Source organism: Rhipicephalus microplus, unplaced genomic scaffold (assembly GCF_043290135.1).
Source record: "Rhipicephalus microplus isolate Deutch F79 unplaced genomic scaffold, USDA_Rmic scaffold_140, whole genome shotgun sequence".
Taxonomy (NCBI): Eukaryota; Metazoa; Arthropoda; class Arachnida; order Ixodida; family Ixodidae; genus Rhipicephalus; species Rhipicephalus microplus.
The window spans coordinates 71,031-91,757 of NW_027464711.1; positions in this window are offsets into that span (position 1 = coordinate 71,031).

The following is a 20,727-nucleotide window of genomic DNA, read 5'->3' on the forward strand; positions in this document are numbered from 1 at the left end:
GCGATACCGCGGCTTCCGTTTCCAACGTACCAAATGCGCCTTTAAGGACAACTTTAGCTACGGGAAGGCACTGACTGTTTGCTTCTACGGCTTGTCTAATCCAGGCACAGTCTCCTGAATACTGTCCGGACTGAACAAAGGACGGATGAACTACGTCCATAGTGGCTGCGGAGTCTCTAAGAACCCGACACTGCTTGCCGTTCACGGTAAGGTCGTACATATAGGGCTCTAACAACTTCATGTTCTCGTCGGCTTCATTTATAGATAAAAAGGCAGCCTTTTCTTTCGGGCAATGTTTCGCGAAGTGCCCTGTTTCGTGGCAATTGAAACAAGCCGCCGGTTTTTTTGCCTCAAATTTCCTTTTGCTTGCCTCTGCCGACGCCTCATGGTTAGATGCCTTGTTTTCCTCACCCTTTTGTGCGAGACTTGTCGGTTGTTTTCTAAACGGCGCCTTATTCGATAGTAGGAATTTTTCCCTTTTAGGCTCGCTGTTTGCCCCGAGGGCGCGGCGCGTAACGAATTCTTCAGCGAGCTCTGCGGCTTTCGTTACGGTGTTCACGTCCGGTCTATCCTGCACCCAGAACCTCACCTTTTCTGGTAACCTTTGATAGAATTGTTCCAGACCGATACACTCAAGCACCTTGTCGTGATTCCCATACGCCTTTGCCTCTTTGAGCCACTCCCCCATGTTGGCCATTAACTTGTAAGCAAACTCCGGGTATGAATCATTGTTCTCTTTTACGGCGTTGCGAAATTTTTGTCTGAAACCTTCCGCTGACAACCTGTATTTCTTGGGAAGGCTCGACTTTACCTCACTGTACTCGTCAGCCTCCTCTTTCGTGAGGCGCGCGATTACTTCTGAGGCCTCCCCCGGAAGTAGAGACAACAAGCGTTGAGGCCATGTATCCTGGCTGAAACCTTGCCTTTCACAAGTTCTCTCAAAGTTAACGAGGAACAGCCCAATGTCCTCCCCTAGCTTGTACGATCTCATTAGGTCCCTCATTTTGAACCTGACCCGCTCTGCTGTACCGGATGCCTCGCTGCCTCCTGCTCTACTATTATGGCTAATCTCTAGCTCGAGGCGCTTCATTTCAAGCTCGTGCTTTCGCATCTTATCTGCCTCGGCTTCTGCGGCCTCGGCCGCGGCCGCCTTTCTTTCGGCCTCTGCCGCTTGCCTCTCCTGAATCTCCTCGACACATTCTGACAGCTCGTCATCCTCCGCCCCCAATGCGAGAATCGCCTCTATCAGCTCTGGCTTTCTTTGAGAGTCCGACACCTCCAGATTCAACTCCCTTGCAAGTAGCAACAACATGGAATTTCGCAGGGATTTCAGATTCATGGCTGCCTCCAGTACCGCTGTCTCTGTTCCACAAAGATTCCTGTCCTGCAACTAATTAACCTTGACGGCAACGACAGCTCTAGGTTCCTGCCTTGCCTCAAGTTTTCCGTTAACTTAGTCTACAAATAAAGCTTCAAAAAGCTCTTATACGGAATCCTGCCCTGCCACTGTTAACCTTGACGCCACTGACAGAAAGAGCTTAACCAAGCTATCACACAATTTCTGCCTGACGCAAGTTACCTGTTAACCCAATGACTAAGACAGCCCCTCTCTACCAGCTTTTACTTAACACATAGAGTAAATGCCTGGTAAAATTTAACAGAGAAAGCCGGCACTCACCCAGTTCGCAGTCATGTCTCAGGCGTCGTGCCTCTCAGAAGTGCCGTTCGATTCCCTTTGGAAGTCGATGAGCGGGTGTCATCTTTCTCCTGTCGTCCCGTTGTTGAACTTCGGGCTCACTCCGTCCAGTGGTCGCTTTCGGGGTTATCGGCATCCCACCGCTGCCACCAGTTGTTGGGACTCCGGGTCCTGCCGGTCTCGTTTTCGGTAGCTGGCCCCGTCGCAGGATCCATCGTCCAACAATTCAGCGAGAAGAAGCGCCCGAACGAACAACAGAGATTTATTTACATGTGGAGAAGTGATCAACTGATCCAAAGAGAGAAGAGTGAGAGAGATACAAAACGTCTTCGGCATTTTATAGCGCCACGTTGTTGACACTGGGCGCCTTGTCCGCATCGTCAGCCAATACGGTGTCCCCGGCACCTCGGCCACGAGGGAGGGGGAAACACCTCTCACAACACATGGAGTGGCACAACCTAACACGATGTCCATATATGGTCACGGCGCCCTAAAATGTTACCAAACATGGTCACGAACGCACAGCAGATTCCGGAGTTCTCCCGGCGAGAGGAGGAGCCTGAATGGGGAGGTGGGGGGGCGACCCCGTCGGTCAAGAACCGGTTCTCCCCCAAACTCTTCTTGCTTGGTTCCCTAGGGCCGGTCGTAACAGTCTTCTAACCCTTTGCCAATATTGCTATGTATATACCACTAAGAACCGCAGCGTCGTTCAGTGCCGCGAATCTATTCTGAAGCGAAACTCTGAATTCATGTACTTTCCCTTTCAACGATATGTCATTGATTTGCTTCTTGCGTATCAGTTTATCCCTTTGTTTTTTAAGTCTAGTTGAATTCGAGCTCTTACCATTCTATGGTCACGTACTCCATCGGATCTTGCCAACTATTTATAGATGCTGTACATTGTCCGAGTGTGAACACAGAATAAAGTTCACCTAATTTTAAGTTTCGCCATTCGGACTCCGCCATGTCCACTAATGGTTAGCCCGTTTTCTGTAGAAGACATTTAGGATCCGTAAATTAATACGTTCAGCGAACTCAACTACGGTTATAACTCCCCTCTAGCATTTCTAAACCCGATGCCAAATTTCCCCACTGCATGGTCTCCGGCCTGCTCTTGTCTACTTTGGCATTATTGTCGCCCAACTGAATAGTATACTGTGTCTTTATTTTATTAAAGGCTGACTGCGTCTGAATAGAAGTGCTCAACCAAATGATTAATGTGGCTCGCCGTAGGCGCGTAGGCCTGTACCTCCTACATATTGTACCTTTTGTTAAACTTAATTATGATACTTACCTCCCTTTCGCTAATACTGTGGTATTCCTCTGTGTTGCCAGTGATAATTTAGAGTATGAGAATCCCCACCCCTTTTTCTTTTGTTTCAACTAATCCCTGGTAGCATAGGACGTGTCCGTTCCTCAGCACTGTATAAGCCTCACTTGTCCTCCTTACTTCGCCGAGCCCGATAAATCCCATTAACCACTTTTTAATTCATCAAATAGCACAGCTAATTTAAACACACTGGTGTAACTCTCACAACAAAATAAAAATGACACAGCATGTCTAAACAATCTGCAACAAACTCTCCGAAAACTTCGGTATATACTTCGGACGCACGTTTAGCTACTCGACAAAAGAATGCGAATTGACTGCAGTGCTGTTCCGTGCAGGGAAGCTTTCCTTTTTTGGGGATTTTTCACCTGTCGTTTCGAGCCAAAAAGAAAAAGGTAATTTTCGTGATATTGCTGAAAAATTTAAGATTGCTCTAGTTTTTCCAGGACGACTGATATTTAGTGGTCACAGTTCGCCTTCATCTACATGTAATCGGTTCTGGCGCATGTACAACGCAAAAATAGTGTTTGAAATTAGTTTCTGATATTCACGTGGTGCGGTTTTTTGTTCATTGTTGGTGTTAGACTTAAAGCCCACATTGTACAGTGTACTGAGAGTATAAGAATTAATAAAATATTTTTAGAGAATAATTATGTCAACTATACTTTGCTTGTTAGTTGGCCATTATTATATGTTTGTGTCTGGAGAGAGTTGGCAGTGTGGATAAATAAATAAACAAACAAACGAACAAATAAATAAGTGAATGAATGAATAGAATGAAATAGAAGAATGAATGAATTAAAGGCCCCCTAATAGCTGTCCTGACTTTTCTAATAACTTTAACGACGTCTTAAACGAAGTTACAAAAAAGTATCCCAACGCCCCCGTAGTTTTGTTCGGTGATTTCAATTTTCCGGGTATTAACTGGCTTAAGCAAACCATGCCGTCACAGGCACAAGGCGAAGCCGGGGCTTTCCTGGAGATTTGTTTAAATTTTAACCTTTCACAAATGGTAACTGTACCAACACGCGTAACACAAGAGTGTGAAAATATTTTGGACCTAATACTAACCAGTCACCCAGATGACATGGTCTCGATTACTTATCTCCTCTAAATAAGTTACCATAAGGTCATCCATACGGAATTTGCATTTAAATCGTTAATTTCTCAAAACACCCAGAAAACCATTCGGTTGTACGACAAGGGCAATTATGAAGCAATAAATTTGGCGCTTAACGCATTCTTATCCAGTCTAGAAGCTACTTTCTTTTCCCGGTCCGTCGAAGAAAACTGGACACTGTTTAAGGACAAGGTCAATGATTTGACTGACAGGTTTATACCAAAATCCCGCTTCCGCGCAAACTGCCCAAAGGCCATGGTTCTCTAAAACTCTGAAAAGATTAGAAAACAAGAAAATACGCCTGTTTAGATTAGCAAAAAGACTAGAAAACTCGCAAAAGTGGCAGAAATACTACGCAGCTGAAAAAGCTTATATATGCGCAGTTCAAGATGCAAAGAATTATTTTTTCAACGTTGACTTACTAAGCATTCTGACTAACAACCAAAAAAATTTTGGCAGGTTTTGAACCCCCCGCATACTGCCCCAATTACTCTTACCAGTGAATCGGGTCACGTGTTCACCGATGATCAATGCGCTAACATCTTCAACACCGCTTTCTCATCCGTGTTTACCAAAGGAAGTAACGTGTCATTTACAGTACCACCCACTATTATAGAATGTGCTATGCCACCGGTATCGTTCACTACTAATGGAATTATGTGCATAATCGACAAATTAAAACTTTCCTCCTCTTCTAGTATTGACGAAATCAACTCCAAATTCCTTAAGAACACAAAATACATTTGTGCATCTTTTCTATGCTTGCTCTTCTCACAGTCACTTTTAACAGAATGCTTACCAGATGACTGGAAGAACGGGAAGGTCGTTTCAATTTTCAAATCGGGTAACAAAAACTCGCCATTAAACTATCGTCCCATATCCTTAACCAGCGTACCCTGTAAAATCATGGCACACGTCATCTACACGCATATCATAGACTTTCTTGATTCAAACAGCTTTTTTCATCCAGCTCAACATGGGTTCCGCAGAGGTTTCTCTTGTGAAACGCAACTGGCCCTATTCGTTCATGATTTGCATACTAACCTGGACTGTAACTTACAAACCGATGCCGTATTCTTAGATTTTTCCAAAGCGTTCGACAAAGTACCCTATTCTCGACTGTTACTAAAACTTTCCCAGTTAAATCTTCACCCAAACATACTAAATTGGATCAGAGAATTCCTTACAAACCGCTCCCAGTCTGTTAATATCAACAACCGTATCTCTAATCCTCTTCCAGTAACGTCCGGAGTACCCCAGGGTTCGGTTCTTGGTCCCCTTTTATTCCTTATATACATAAATGACTTGCCTTCAAACCTAACCTGTAAAACCCGCCTGTTTGCTGATGACTGCGTTATATATGACACTGTTACTGACACTTCAAAACAGTCATCCTTACAAGCCAACCTAAACTGCCTCCAGGAATGGTGTGAGCGCTGGCTCATGGAACTTAACCCGAGTAAATGTAAAGTCGTTTCATTCCATCGCCGCCACATGCCGCTTGTGTATCCGTACGCAGTTAATGCCATTCCGCTAGAAAATGTTCCGTCATTCAAGTATTTGGGAGTCACTCTTTGTAGCGATCTTTCATGGAACATACACATCACTAATATCATTTCATCTGCAAATAAAAAAATGGGTTTCCTTAAACGCCATTTACGCCTCGCTCCACAACACTTAAAATTACAAACATACAAATCCATCGTTCGACCTAAACTAGAATACGCATGGCCAATTTGGGACCCTCGACAATCTTATCTTACACATGCCATCGAATCGCTTCAAAACCGGGCCGCTAGATTTATTCACTGTTCATACTCTTCAACTGTCAGCGTATCTGGATTGAAAGCAGAATCTGGTTTACCAGATCTAGAACTTCGCCATCGTATAGCCAGCCTGTCATTGTTCCACAAACTTTTTCATAGTCCTTTGCATGCCCCACCTTATATCGTTCCTGCAACACGCATATCTCACCGCACGAGCCATTTGCTTCAAGTTGCTCGGCCACGCTCCCGGACTTCTACTTTTTCTGCCTCGTTTTTCCCACGTACCGCACCAGACTGGAACGGCCTTCCCAGTGAAATTGCCACCATTCTCTGCCCATCATCGTTCTTAGAAAATATCAATAATCACTTTTTATGTTAAATCTTTGGCTTCTATGTTTTGTGTTTATAATTACCCACCCCTTATGTAATACCCCCTCACGGGTCTTTAAGGAAATAAAATGAAATGAAATGAAATGAAATAAATAAAAGTGCACTTTTGTTGTGTGGCAGTTAAGGGGTTAGTCATAATTTAAAAATCGCCAGTACGTGAGACACGTGTAATTTTAGTATATGTGTGCGGGGATTGGGGCGGAAAATAATACTGTTGCGCAGGAAAATATGCTGAAAATTTCGTCAACGTTTTCAAGGCAAAATCCACAAAATAAGAAATTTTCATGTCTCTGAATGGGAATTATTCGGCGTAGAACGAAACATCACTTACTGGCAGTGTTTAAAACTTTGGCAACACTCAGATGTGCGCCAATTGTTTGGTCACGTTCCCACAGGAACGATGTGTGTTAGAATCTGCTTTAAAAAGCAAAAAAAGTGTTTTGTTTTGTCGCTATATAACCACGTTTCTGCGCATGTTTTATCAGTGAAGCCTGCAACCATGTTATCCTCCCGCATAAGATAGTTCACACAGGTTCTAGTGTGTTTCCTTCGTTGCATCTTCTTGTCAACACACCAGGTGATTTCATCCCGTATTATAAATGTTTCTTATAAAAAAGCACGCGTAAAGAAGAGAAGATAAACAGCACAGAGCGCTCTTAAACGTTTAATTCTTGGAAACAAATATATACGCCTTGAAAATATATTAAGGGTAAATATATGCCAACCAGCTCAAGCCTTCACCTCTTTGAAGATATCCTAAATGTTTTAGCCGTTAATAATATAATCCGATTTGTTTTCGTTTTTTTACTCGCAGAACGTGAATTAATCGAATGATCTTGATGAGTCTCTGCGCAGATTTGGTGCTGAGGACTTTGAAAAAAATCATAAATGTTTATTTTGTTAAATTGTGTTTTGTAAGGTGCTTAACATCTGAATTTAAACCTGTTACGTCTGAAACTGGGGGAGCAAGAGTGGTAAATAAATAACATTAAGACATATTCTTATCTGCTTCAACCTATCGGGGAATGATTTTTGTTTTCATTTTGAGGACAAATTTGACCAGCTCTCCTCTATAGCCCCCTTTCCCCTTTCCAAGTCGCTGCCGGTCCGATTAACCTCGTGCCGGTGACGTGCCGCCGAGGAAACACCGGCGCGCCACCGCCGGTGATTTTGGTACCAGCGCACAGGTATATCAGCACCTGCCGTTGAATTGGAGAAATACCAGAAGCACCTGGCTCAAGAGGCAAAAAAAAAATTCACCTGCTGATCAATTGATGTACCAGGAGTGCCTGGCTTACAAGCAAAAAAATTCAATGAACTTCAGCGTAAACTTTCAAGACATTTATTTAAAACTATTGTAGATGCAGTATACACTGCGTTTGTTCATCTATTTCTTTGACTTCTTGGTGGGGCTGTTGTCGCCGTCACCCGTCACCATCTGCACGCCGGAGTTGATTCCTTCCGCGCCCTGGAGTCGCAACCATGTATTGGAGTGGCGGGTAATAATGCAGGCAAACTCCTGCAGGTTGGCCTTCACGAGCGGCGACGTCCGGAAGTGGTCGTCCCCGCTGGACTGTGGGCAATAGTCCTGCAGCGACGTCTGGCTCGCCTTCCCACCACCCGCACTGCTGTTCCTCGCCGGACTCCAGCTCGGAGAGGCCCAGATCTCTTTTTCCTCGGGGTGTGCGGCCAACGAGGCAGCCATATTGGATGTCGTGGTTCGTCGACTGCTGCTCTTGCTGACGCTGCCTTCGGCTGCGTTGTTGGTCCGGAATGGCGGGGTCGTCGAGTCCGGATGCAATCCCTCGTCCCAGCTGGACTTCGACTTAAGGAACCCCTCGGTCAGGTACTGCTGGTCGGCGTCCTTGGGAGATGTGTAACCGACCAGCGACATGCGACTTCCTCTGGAAGACAACCCCGATGACTCTTGTCCACTGATCATGGGTCTGCTGCTTCCAGGAAAAGGCTCATCGGGCAGCGGAGACGTCTGTTCGTTCCAGAAGAAAGCTAGGCCAGAGGTGGTGGCGCCATCGACTTCGCAAGAAGAACCGCTAGGCTCAGAAAAGTTCAGTATGCCCATGACCTGGGCGCCAGCAGTCTGCTGCCCCACTTTAGTAGCACTGACTTGGCGGGCTACGAGGGCCTGCTCACCTTTCGACGCACTTGTTTTGGCGGTCTTTTTTTCGTGGGACGCCCTTCTCTGAAAACCGGCGGCTGCGCCTTCCACCTTATGCTTGTGCATGATTCCGTAGGGGTTGTTCCCCTCACTGGTGTTTCGCTCGATGTTCGCGATGACCTTCGCGAATTCTGATGAATCAGCGATACCCTTCGGTCCACTAGTGGAGCACAGTGGGTCTGTCGGCGCGGCGGACTCTTCGTACCGGAGGCTTGCTATGCATTCATTGTCCTCGCTCTTTCTTAGGGGAAATTTCTTCACGATGATCTTCTCGTTGTTCCGACTAAATATGTTCCGAAAAATCCCCCGTTTCTTTTTTTCGGGTATAACTGGCTCCACTGGTTCTTCCATGCGGATCCTCATCGAGGGTGGTTCTGGACTTGGAGCCATAGCGCTCTCATAAGTTACCACCTCAGACCTCTCAATGCACTTGATGATGTCGATGTTATCGCTGACCTTGTGGAATTTTTCGTACGTTGTTCGCTGCACGTAGCTCTCATAGCAGCCGTACGGCTGGTGACAGCTCCCCCTTGTCACCTGTTCGCACTGGCTGGGGCTGTCGAGCGTGGTCGTCGACTGACTGTGCACCACGGCGGGGGGTTCCAGAGGCAGGAATTCCGAGGGAAGGCAAGCCGCCGTCCACGTGTCCTCCACCTGCGAGCGCAGCCCAGGTGACGAAAAAGAACAGCGCAGCGTAGTCATGGGCGTTGTTTGCAGCGTAGTCTGCCAACGACGCCCAAGCACCAACGTGGCTGAGTGGTAGAATACCGCCCTTGTTCACCGCGGACCAGAGTTTGAGCCCCACTGTGTCACAAATACTAAGTTTTTTTTTCTGATTTCTTGCGTTGTGGTTACGGACACCGACATTAGCGGTGGGCAAATACGGCTGCGCGTGACCCAAGTTGTGGTCTCATAACAGCTTTCGCTGTAAAAGGGCCTTCGTGAATTGGAAGCACTCGTAACTTGATTCGAAGATACTATGTCAAACTGCACCAAGATGAGCACCGATTACGTGATATATTGGTGTTAAAAAGCATTGACACCATGGTCGAGGAAGCTAATTTCATGCTGACGGTCTGAGTCGACTAACTGGGACTCTCTCACACTGGCAGATAGAGCCGTGAGATTGAGTCTGAGTGAGTCCGGGTGACGAAAATTTTCGTGAGTGAGTTATACGAGGGCGTCAAAAGCTTTTAATATTTTTCATGAGTGAATCTGACGGGGCTCCACAAGTTTTGCCGACCTGTGGATGTGAGATACGCAATGTATGAACGGTATACGTACGGCACGCTTCTTGCAATCGCTTTCTGCAACCATGCTCGTACCTAACAGACTTCTTCTGTCGCTCAGCGACAGTAGCCACTGATACAACGGGATCACCTACATCTAAAAGACGCATGACCTGTGCGTTAAACCTATAAATCATTTTGTGATCACATGATTTTGTGAGGGCCGCCTTAGGACAAGACATGATTGATTGATTTGTGGGGTTTAACGTCCCACAGCCACCATACGATTATGAGAGACGCCGTAGTGGAGGGCTCCGGAAATTTTGACCACCTGGGGTTCTTTAACGTGCACCCAAATATGAGCACACGGGCCTACGACATTTCCGCCTCCATCGGAAATGCAGCTGCCACAGCCGGGATTTGAACCCGTGACCTGCGGGTCAGCAGCCGAGTACCTTAGCCACTAGACCACCTCGGCGGGGCAGGACAAGACGTGGCTACAGGGTTCATCGGAACTTTCAAATGCTTCGACGAGAAACTTAAAAGTGGGGTTCAAGATCTTAGAGAATACTGCCAGTATACGTTGTCCTTCTAAAATGTTGACGAAATGCCCAGAAATTGTATTCCAATAATCTGAGGCTTATCTCTAGTAGAATTCAGTCCTCCTTACAATGATTAAAATTTATCGCTTGATGGGATTACCACAGTTTCAAAGTCTTTGCCCTTACAAATATAAAGGAATCATCTACATAACGAAAAATCTTAATCATAGAATTACCTAAAGCGTCTTCCAAACGTTTGCCGATATTGCTATGGTTATACCACTAAGAACCGCAGCGTCGTTCAGTGCCACGAATCTATTCTGAAGCGAAACTCTAAATTCATGTACTTTCCCTTTCAACGATATGTCATTGATTTGCTTCTTGCGTATCAGTTTATCCCTGTGTTTTTTTAGTCTAGTTGAATTCGATCTCTTACCATTCTATGGTCACGTACTGCATCGGATTTTGCCAAGTATTAATAGATGCTGTACAATGTCCGAGTGTGAACACAGAATAAAGTTCACTTAATTTTCAGTTTCGCCATTCGGACTCCGCCATGTCCACTAATGGTTAGCCCGTTTACATTAGAAGACATTTAGGATCCGTAAATTAATACGTTCAGCGAACTCTACGACGGTTATAACTCCCATCTAGCATTTCGAAACTCCCCTCTAGCATTTCTAAAAAAATGAAAAGAACGCGTGGCCACTTGTTCACTATGTATATTAAACACGACCGATCATAGCTGCATGCATCTTTACGAATGAAATAAGTAAATAATAACGCTCTCAGTCAGTGTAGATATCACCAAGCGCATGTATTGGATGCAACACCGAAGCGGCATGCAAGTTTGCGTGTGCCGATACATGTAGTTAAATACTACTATCTTGAGCAATGCGAGTTGGAACACTAAATTTATACTTCAACGATTACGGGTTCACCAGCCACTAAGACAATTAACACCTCTCTGCAGATTGGTGTTACAGTATTCAGGGATACTTACATGGATTAATATTTGATTTAAATTGACGAGTACGAAGAAGGGATTTTATTCTAAACAGGTTTAAAGAAGAAGGGTTGGGACTAAAATTCACTCACAGGGGCCTTGCTTTGATAATTTAGAGTTTTTTGGTACATGCTAACTTTCACTTTGGAGCATGTTTGCTCGCAGTATAGTTCGCGTTAAGCGAAGCTGGTGTTTAATTTTGCATCGGTGCATTTGAATATTGTTAAAAGAGAAATTGTTATGTCATGCTTACACACGTTATTTAAGAAAAGAAAATTTGGCTTATCTCACGCACCATACAAATCGATGTTATGCCAAGTATGTGGAGGGAAGGTGACTGTGGTTAATTATTTTTTATTGAGCGAAACGTTACAAAACGTTGTACGCGTAGACATATGTAGAACAGTCGCGTAATGTTTTACATAACCAGTTTTCTACAGTTGCGTAAATATTTGAACAGCAATATGGGTATTACCAGAAGCAGTAAGTTTATACGTATAGACTGTGCCTGCGAGGATGGTATACCATTGGCCAGAGATATACGTACACAAATTCAATAAAATGGCGCTTAACTATACAAGTGACGTTAACCCGACGGGACGCCCCTACCATGGGAGTATTCACTTCAAGTGAGACAGAGCGTGCGGACGCAAGAAGAAAGTCAGCACACCACAAATGCATTGAAGGTGAGCACAACGAAAAAACAAAAAAAACAAAGATACGAAAACACATCAGCGCACGCCCATGAATGTGCGAACCTATCTTTAATTTGACACATGTGTGGGTCGATGTGAAAGATAATGGTTAAGGCACTTGATTTCCTGTTTTTTTTTTCAATTAAATTCTTTATTCCTCATTAGTATAGAAGGAAGTCCCGGAGTTACAAAACTGTCAGGGGGACCTCCTTTCAGGTGGCATGACATAGCCTCGTAACTTTCATTCTCCCGTAAGAACATAATCGAGTGATTACTGTTGTGATGAAAAACTACGCCTTACTTGTTGGTCTCCCCAGCGTGCAGCCAAAAGTGACCACTGTCGAAAGTGTGGGCGCCCCCCTTGCCCCCCTCCCCGGCTGCTACACCTATGCTCCTTTCAGTCATTTGTCATTAACAATAAATTGCATGTAATGGCCAAAAGCAGTTACAGTAAAAAAGAAAAGATGTGAGATAATAATAAAGCAGGGCATATAAGAAGAAGAATGGAAAAAACCAACAAAAAGTGTTTACAATAAACGTAATTTACTAACAAATAGTACAGAACTCATTATAAACGATAAAATTGCAATCGACGTAACTCAAATAAACGTAAGGGTTAGGCAAAGGATATCGTGTGCAATCGATATACAAATAAATGAAACATGCTTGCAACTGATTTTAACGACACGATGATCTTAACGTTTTGAAAAAAAATGAAGAAGAAAGTTAAACACAATTTTATGGCACATATTATGATAGTGATATTATAGTGAAACGAATGAAATGGTTTACGCTTAGGTATGTAATCACAACTAAAAGATAGCGAGCGATGCTGTCAGTAAACGTGGGCCTTCATGTGTTTTTTTTAGTATTATTGTTGTTGTTGTGCGGCATGCTTTAATATCTAATGACAATATATTGCAGTATTGAATGTCAGTGAAGAGAGCTGTGAATTTCCCACAATTAGTGTTTATTGTGGGCAGTAAAATGTTGTTAGATGAAAATCTAGTATTGTTACTCTTACGTATGCACGTTAACCGACAGTTGGCTCGCCCATGCTCTACCTCCATTGTCGATATGTCATGCCTCACACGTCAGACACGTTTCTTCATTCCAATGCCGGTACAAAACTGCGCAATCCTCACGTTTCGGCGAGCTCTTACACTCTTGACAAAGTAAAAATGAGAAGGAGAGCCTCCGGTTAGCGATCTCTTGCGTTCCAATAATCTCTGAATAATGCAGCATATACGTAGATGCGACCAAAGGGACCTTGTATACTACACTTTTAAGGCAATCAGTGAACTTGTTGGTGTGTTTTAAGAAACGTATATCGGTCCGCTTCTCGTCTTGTACTGGCTCATTCTTTCTCTGCACAGTGGCACAAATTTTGCTTAGCTTATTGGCAGCCGTAAAAACATTAACGGTGTATCTACTTGCTACTTTCTTTAACTGGTCCATGCACTCACTCATGAGTCGAATCACTCGAACTCACTCAGACTCAGATGAAGCCGGGAGTGTCAGTCAGGGTGAGTAAAAATTTCGTCAGTCTGCGTCCGACGGAGTCCGCTGTTGAAGAAAATTTCCGTGAGCATGAATCCGAGTGAGTTCGGCCGTTCAGGAGAATTTCGATGGGTCTTAATATGAGTGAGTCCAAAGCGCAAAATATTTTCTTGAGTGAGTTTCACTTTGTTTTGCCGATCTAAGGTCCTATCCAGTCAGATTCAGCATTGCTATCAGCCTTACCCTTGGATTCACCTTTATATATACTCACGTCTATTCACAAGTATTCTAAAGCCGGGTCGTTCATACAATGTCTCAGTATTTATTATTTAGGGGCGAGAATCACCAAGGGGGATGCCTTGATCTCCCCCACCAACTCTTCTAGGGAATTTCTTTATTATTATATTTTATGCTTTCATCTCTTCCAAGAAAAAAAAACGGCAGGCCTGCGTAGAAGGCGCAGTACAGTCACAGCAAAAGCTATATATTGTAACGGCCACTAAATACACAAAAGCGAAATACACTTCAACATGGCTGTAATCTGGCAGCCATTGCCACCAGCCTCACTGTTGATGATGATGATGATGATGATTTCACAGCCATGGCTCATACCCACTCAGGGGGATCAGCCAAGAATCGATGACTAAATTCAGTAAGATTTTTTTTTATTCAATATTGAAACCACCCACCAGAAAAAAGAAAAGAAAAAGAAAAGACACCCTAGGCAGAACGAAAGGAGTGCAATAGTTGTCACTCGTTCAGAAAAGACAATTATTCATTACATTGCATAGGAATGAGCATGGTTAAACAATGCTCTTGTGTATGCTAGAATAGTTTTGTAGGAATAATAATCACGCAATTAAAAGACTAATTCTTTTATTTCATTAAGGTACTTGCAAACTGCATAGAAAACGTTCTCGTGGCTGAAGCCCAGATCACAAGCACCGAAGGAAAGTATATTTTCTATAGTGAAGTTCAGCCCCAGGCTAGCGAATGGGAGGACTAAGGGTGTTTTCCTCAGCAATTTGTATCGGCGACATAATAAAAAATAGTGCTTCATTCTTTCCGATTCTGAACAAAAGTTGCATAGCAGTGATATCGCCAGACCAGCTCTATGTGAATAGAAATTTAACCGGTTGTTCCATGCAGAGAATTTTCCTTTTTTCGGGGATTTTTCGCCTGTCATTTTGAGCGAAAGGGAAAACGATAGTTTTCGTGATATTGCAAAAATCTTTAAGAATGATCAAGTTTTTCTAGGACGACCGATAATAAGCGCTCACAGTGCGCCTTCATCTACATGTAATCGGTTCTGGCGCATGCACAATGCAAGAATAGCCTTTGAAATTAGTTTCTGATATTCACGTGGAGCGGTTTCTCGTTCATTGTTGGTGTTAGACTTGAAGCCCACATTGTGCAGTGTACTAACAGCATAAGAATTAATGAAATATCTTAGAGACATATTATGTCAACTGTATTTTGCTTGTTAGTTGGCAATTGTTATATGTTTGTGTCTAGAGAGAGTTAACAGTGTGAATAAATAAATAAATAAATAAATAAATAAATAAATAAATAAATAAATAAATAAATAAATAAATAAAGTCGCGCTTTTGCTGTGTGGTAGTGGAGAGGTTAGTCCTCATTTCAAAGATCGCCAGTACATAGGACTCGTGTAATTATTGTATGTGTGTGCGTGGATTGGGGCGGAAATAATACTGTTGCGCAGGGAAATATGTTGGGAATTTCGTCAACATTTTCAGGGCAAAATACACGAAATAAGAAATTTTCATGTCTCTGAATGGGAATACTTTGGCGTAGAAAGGAAAATCACTGACTGACTGACAGTGCTTAAAACCTTGGGGAGACTCAGATGTGCGTCGGTTGTTTGGTCACGTTCCCACAGGCACGATGTGTGTTAGAATCTGCTTTAAAAAAGCAAAAAAAGGTTATATTTTGTAGCTATATGACCAAGTTTCTGCGCATGTTTTATCAGGGGAACCTGCAACCATGTAATACTCCTGCATAAGATAGTTCCAACAGGTTCTAGTGTTCTTTATTCGTTGCATCTTCTTCACACTACACCAGGTGATTTCATCCCGTATTATAAATGTTTATTATAAAACCGCAAGCGTAAAAAGACTATATAAACAGCACAGAGTGCTCTTAAAGCACCTGCAAGCGCAGCCCCGGTGACGAGAAGGAACCGCGCAGCGTGGTCTTGGCGCTGGTGCAGAGCCAAGGGTCCGAATGTGTCACGCTCTTGACCGATGGTGAAGGCGGGTAGACCGCTGACTTTTCCTCCACGAACACTGGCGCGTGAGCTTCGAGACCGGGCTTGCACAGCCGGCTGTACGGCATCATCGGTTCCCATGGCCCTTCGGGCTTGTAGAAAGCCGTCGCCAACGTCGCCACCGCCAGCCCCATGATGATAAATGGGAAGCACGGTGCGTTGGCCGTTATGGCAAGGGTGATCGATATGGCAGCAAAAACAAGGAATGTACCGATCCAGATGAGGAACGACATGAGCACCACGTGCAGGTTGAGCCGGTACTCCGGCGGCGGCGCGATCTCGTTCATGCTGCCGCCACTCGAGCACGACCTGCCACCTCCGCGGACTGGGCCGAACGCAGCAGCTCTGGAAATGCTTACGATGTTGTGGGCGGCACCTCGATGGAGCCACGAGAACCTCATGACTTGTGGGAACGGAACGCTGTTCTGCGCTGCACGTTCGCTTCAATGGCTGACCTCCTGGAACCGCGCGAGCGAGTGATGATGATGATGATTATGATCATGACCTCAGATGAATGGCGCTTACCCACAAGGGGGGATGGGCCTGAAACCGGGTGGCAGAATACTTCAATGAAGCTTAAACTAATCTGAAAAAATACTTTAGAGATAAAACTATGAATAAATAGAAATGGTTGCTGAGCAAGTGGTCAAACCATCTCTTATTCCTGATAAACATAACAATGAATTATAAACTAAAGATCTGACAAGTTTTGGATTTAGTAGCACGGTAATCTTTTTGTTGCCTTGATGTAGTGAAACACATAGAGCATACATCCCTATAGCTGTAACCCAATAAAGTGCCGCCAAGTGATAAAAGTACTGTAACGTTTACTCCTATTCCTAACTACTGCAATGGGGCTTCTAAAAATCTTTTTATCTGATAAGAATAACGACGACATAATAAAAAGAAATTATCAATCGCTTCAATTTTGTTGAAAAAAATGCACAATGGTTACGTCTTAAGTCTAGTTTTGTCTAAATAATAATTTAGTTGTGAAACTGCACAGTGTAATCTGGTATACGTAACTTTTAACTGGCGAGATACACACCACTGTTTATTCCAGCAATGCATTATATGCTCGAAATCTTTGAATTGATCTAATTTACCCATTCCCCATTGCAAACAAGCATTTCTAATCTTTAACGCAGTCACGTAAGCCGTATCTGGTAAAACGGGGATGATGGGTTCACTCAGGTATGCTGCTAAATTTCGTTAAAGTATAATCCACGGTGGCCTGGTACCCATAGCAAATGCAGTTTTTGTACGTTTTTCGGTATTAAATGAGCAAACGTATTCATCAGCTCTCCAGTCATCTCCAGCATTGCTATCAGCCTTACCCATGTATTCACGTTTACACTCGCGTCTATTCACAGGTATTCTAAAGCAGGGGCTAAGTATACATTGTTTCAGTATTTATTATTTAAAGGCGAGAATTACGAAGGGGGATGCATTAACCTCCCCCACCAACTCTTCTAGAGAATTCTTTTTATATTTTATCCTGTCATCTCTTCCAAGAAAGAAAAATCACAGGCCTGTGTGGAAGGCGCAGCACAGTCACAGCGAAAGCTATAAATAGAAGAGCGGCCTTTCAGAGTCTTTTCTAAACACTCATTGGATAACTGCTGCAAGCACACTTGCTTGATAGCCACTACGTTATTAATAATAAAAAGTTTTGTGTAGTAGGCTGGCATTTTCTCTTTTATTTTTCGTCATTCTTCTGAGAAGCGTGGCATCCGCCAAACACTTGCTAGGAATTTTGTGCCAATTGTTCACGCAGTGGCCGATAACGATGAGGAATTGTGCCTGAAGTGGGTATGCGCCACAGTTAACAGGTGAACAAGTAGAAGCTTTTGTAATGGGTTGGAGCATTGAACGACTAAGTCGTTACGCTATTCGCATTGTGTGACGACTGGTTGTTCTTTCGCTATTTTAAAACGCTTTATAAGTCGCATTAACGTGATTGATTTCCCGACATCACACCTGCCTAAGGCAAGTTTGCCAACGACGCCCAAGCACCAACGTGGCTGAGTGGTAGAATACCGGCCTTGTTTCCCGCGGACCCGAGTTTGAGCCCCACTGTGTCATGAATACTAAATTTTGTTTTCTGATTTCTTGCGTTGTGTTTACGGACAGCGACGGTAGCGTTGGGCAAATACGGCTGTGCGTGACCCGAGGTGTGGTCTCATAACAGCTTTCGGTGGAAAAGGGTCATCGTGAATTGGAAGCACTCGTAACTGGTTTCGAAGATACTATGTCAAACTGCACCAAGAAGAGCACCGATTACGTGATATATTGTTGTTAAAAAGCATTGACACAATGGTCGAGGAAGCTAATTTCATGCTGACGGTCTTATGAGTCGACTAACTCGGACTCTCTCACACTGGCAGATAGAGTCGTGAGTTTGAGTCTGAATGAGTCCGGGTGAAGAAAATTTTCGTGAGTGAGTTATACGAGGGCGTCAAAAGCTTTAAATATTTTTCATGAGTGAATCTGACTGGGCTCCACAAGTTTTGCCGACCTGTGCCTGTGAGATACGCAATGTATGCACGGTGTACGTACGGCACGCTTCTTGCTATCGCTTTCTGCAACCATGCTCGAACCTAACAGACTTCTTGAAACGCTCAGCGACAGTAGCCACTGCAACAACGGGATTACCTACATTTAAAAGACGCATGACCTGTGCGTTAAAGCTATAAATCATTTTGTTCTCACATGATTTCGTGAGGGCCGACTTAGGACAAGGCATGGCTACACTGTTCATTGCAACTTTCAAATGCTTCGACGAGAAACCTAAAAGTGGGGTTGAAGATCTTAGAGAATACTGCCAGTATACGTTGTCCTTCTAAAAAGGTAACGAAATGCCCAGAAATTGTATTCTAATATTCTGAGGCTCATCTCTAGTGGCATTCAGTCCTCCTCCATTTGATTAAAGTACATCGCTTGATGGGGTTACCACAGTTTCAAAGTCTTGGCCCTTACAAAAATAAAGGAATCGTCTACATAACGAAAAATCTTAATCATAGAATTATCTAAAGCGTCTTCCAAACGTTTGCCAATATTGCTATGTATATACCACTAAGAACCGCAGCGTCTCTCAGTGGCGCGAATCTATTCTGAAGCGAAACTCTGAATTCATGTACTTTGCCTTTCAACGATTGGTCATTGATTTGCTTCTTGCGTATCAATTTATTCCTGTGTTTTTTTAGTCTAGTTGAATTCGAGCTCTTACCATTCTAAGGTCACGTAGTGCATCGAATCTTGCTAACTATTTCTAGATGCTGTACAATGTCCGAGTGTGAACACAAATTAAAGTTCACTTAATTTTTAGTTTCACCATTCGGACTCCGCCATGTCCACTAATGGTTAGTTCGTTTTCTGTTGAAGATATTTAAGATCCATAAATTAATAGGTTCAGCGAACTCAACTATGGTTATAACTCCCCTCTAGCATTTCTAAACCCGATGCCATATTTCCCCACTGCATGGTCTCCGGCCTGCTTCTTGTCTACTTTGGCATTATTGTCGCCCAACAAAATAGTATACTGTGTCATTATTTTATTAAAGGCTGACTGCGTCTGCATAGAAGTGCTCAACCGAATGATTAATATGGCTCGATGTAGGCGCGTAGGCCTGTACCTCCTACATATTGTACCTTTTGTTAAACTTAATTATGATACTTACCTCCCTTTCGCTAATACTGTGGTTTTCCTCTGTGTTGCCAGTGATAATTTCGAGTATGAGAATCCCCACCCCTTTTTCTTTTGTTTCAACTAATCCCTGGTAACATAGGACGTGTCCGTTCTTCAGCATTCTATAAGCCTCACTTGTCCTCCTAACTTCGCCGAGCCCTAAAATCCCATTAACCACTTTTTAATTCATCGAATAGCAGAGCTAATTTAAACACACTGGTGTAACTCTCACAACAATATAAAAATGACACAGCATGTCGAAACAATCTGCAACAAACTCTCCGAAAACTTCGGTATATACCTCGGACGCACGTTTAGCTACTCGACAAAAGAATGCGGACTGAGTGCAGTGTTGTTCCGTGCAGGGAAGTTTTCCTTTTTCGGGGATTTTTCACCTGTCGTTTCGAGCCAAACGGAAAAAGGTAATTTTCGTGATATATTAGAAAAATTTAAGAATGGTCAATTTTTTCTAGGACGACTGATATTTAGTGGTCACAGTTCGCCTTCATCTACATGTAATCGGTTCTGGCGCATGTACAACGCAAAAATAGTGTTTGAAATTAGTTTCTGATATTCACGTGGAGCGGTTTTTTGTTAGTTGTTGGTGTTAGACTTGAAGCCCACATTGTACAGTGTACTAACAGTATAAAAATTAAGGAAATATATTAGAGAAATATTATGTCAACTATATTTTGCTTGTTAGTTGGCAATTGTTATATGTTTGTGTCTAGAGAGAGTTAACAGTGTGAATAAATAAATTAATAAATAAATAAATAAAGTCGCGCTTTTGCTGTGTGGTAGTGGAGAGGTTAGTCATCATTTCAAAAATCGCCATTACGTAGGACTCGTGTAATTATTGTATATGTGTGCGTGGATTGGGGCGGAAATAAATGTTGCGCAGGGAAATATGTTGGGAATTTTGTCAGCTTTTTCAGGGCAAAATACATGAAATAAGGAATTTTCATGTCTCTGAATGGGAATACTTTGGCGTAGAAAGGAACATCACTGAATGACAGTGCTTAAAACCTTGGCCGGACTCTGATGTGCGTCGGTTGTTTGGTCACGTTCCCACAGGTGTGTTATAATCTGCTTTAAAAAAGCAAAAAAGGTTATATTTTGTAGCTATATGATCAGGTTTCTGCGCATGTTTTATCAGTGGAACCTGCAGCCATGAAATACTCCTGCATAAGATAGTTCACACAGGTTCTAGTGTTCTTTATTCGTTGCATCTTCTTCACACTACACAGGGTGATTTCATCCCGTATTATAAATGTTTATTATAAATACGCTAGGGTAAAAAAG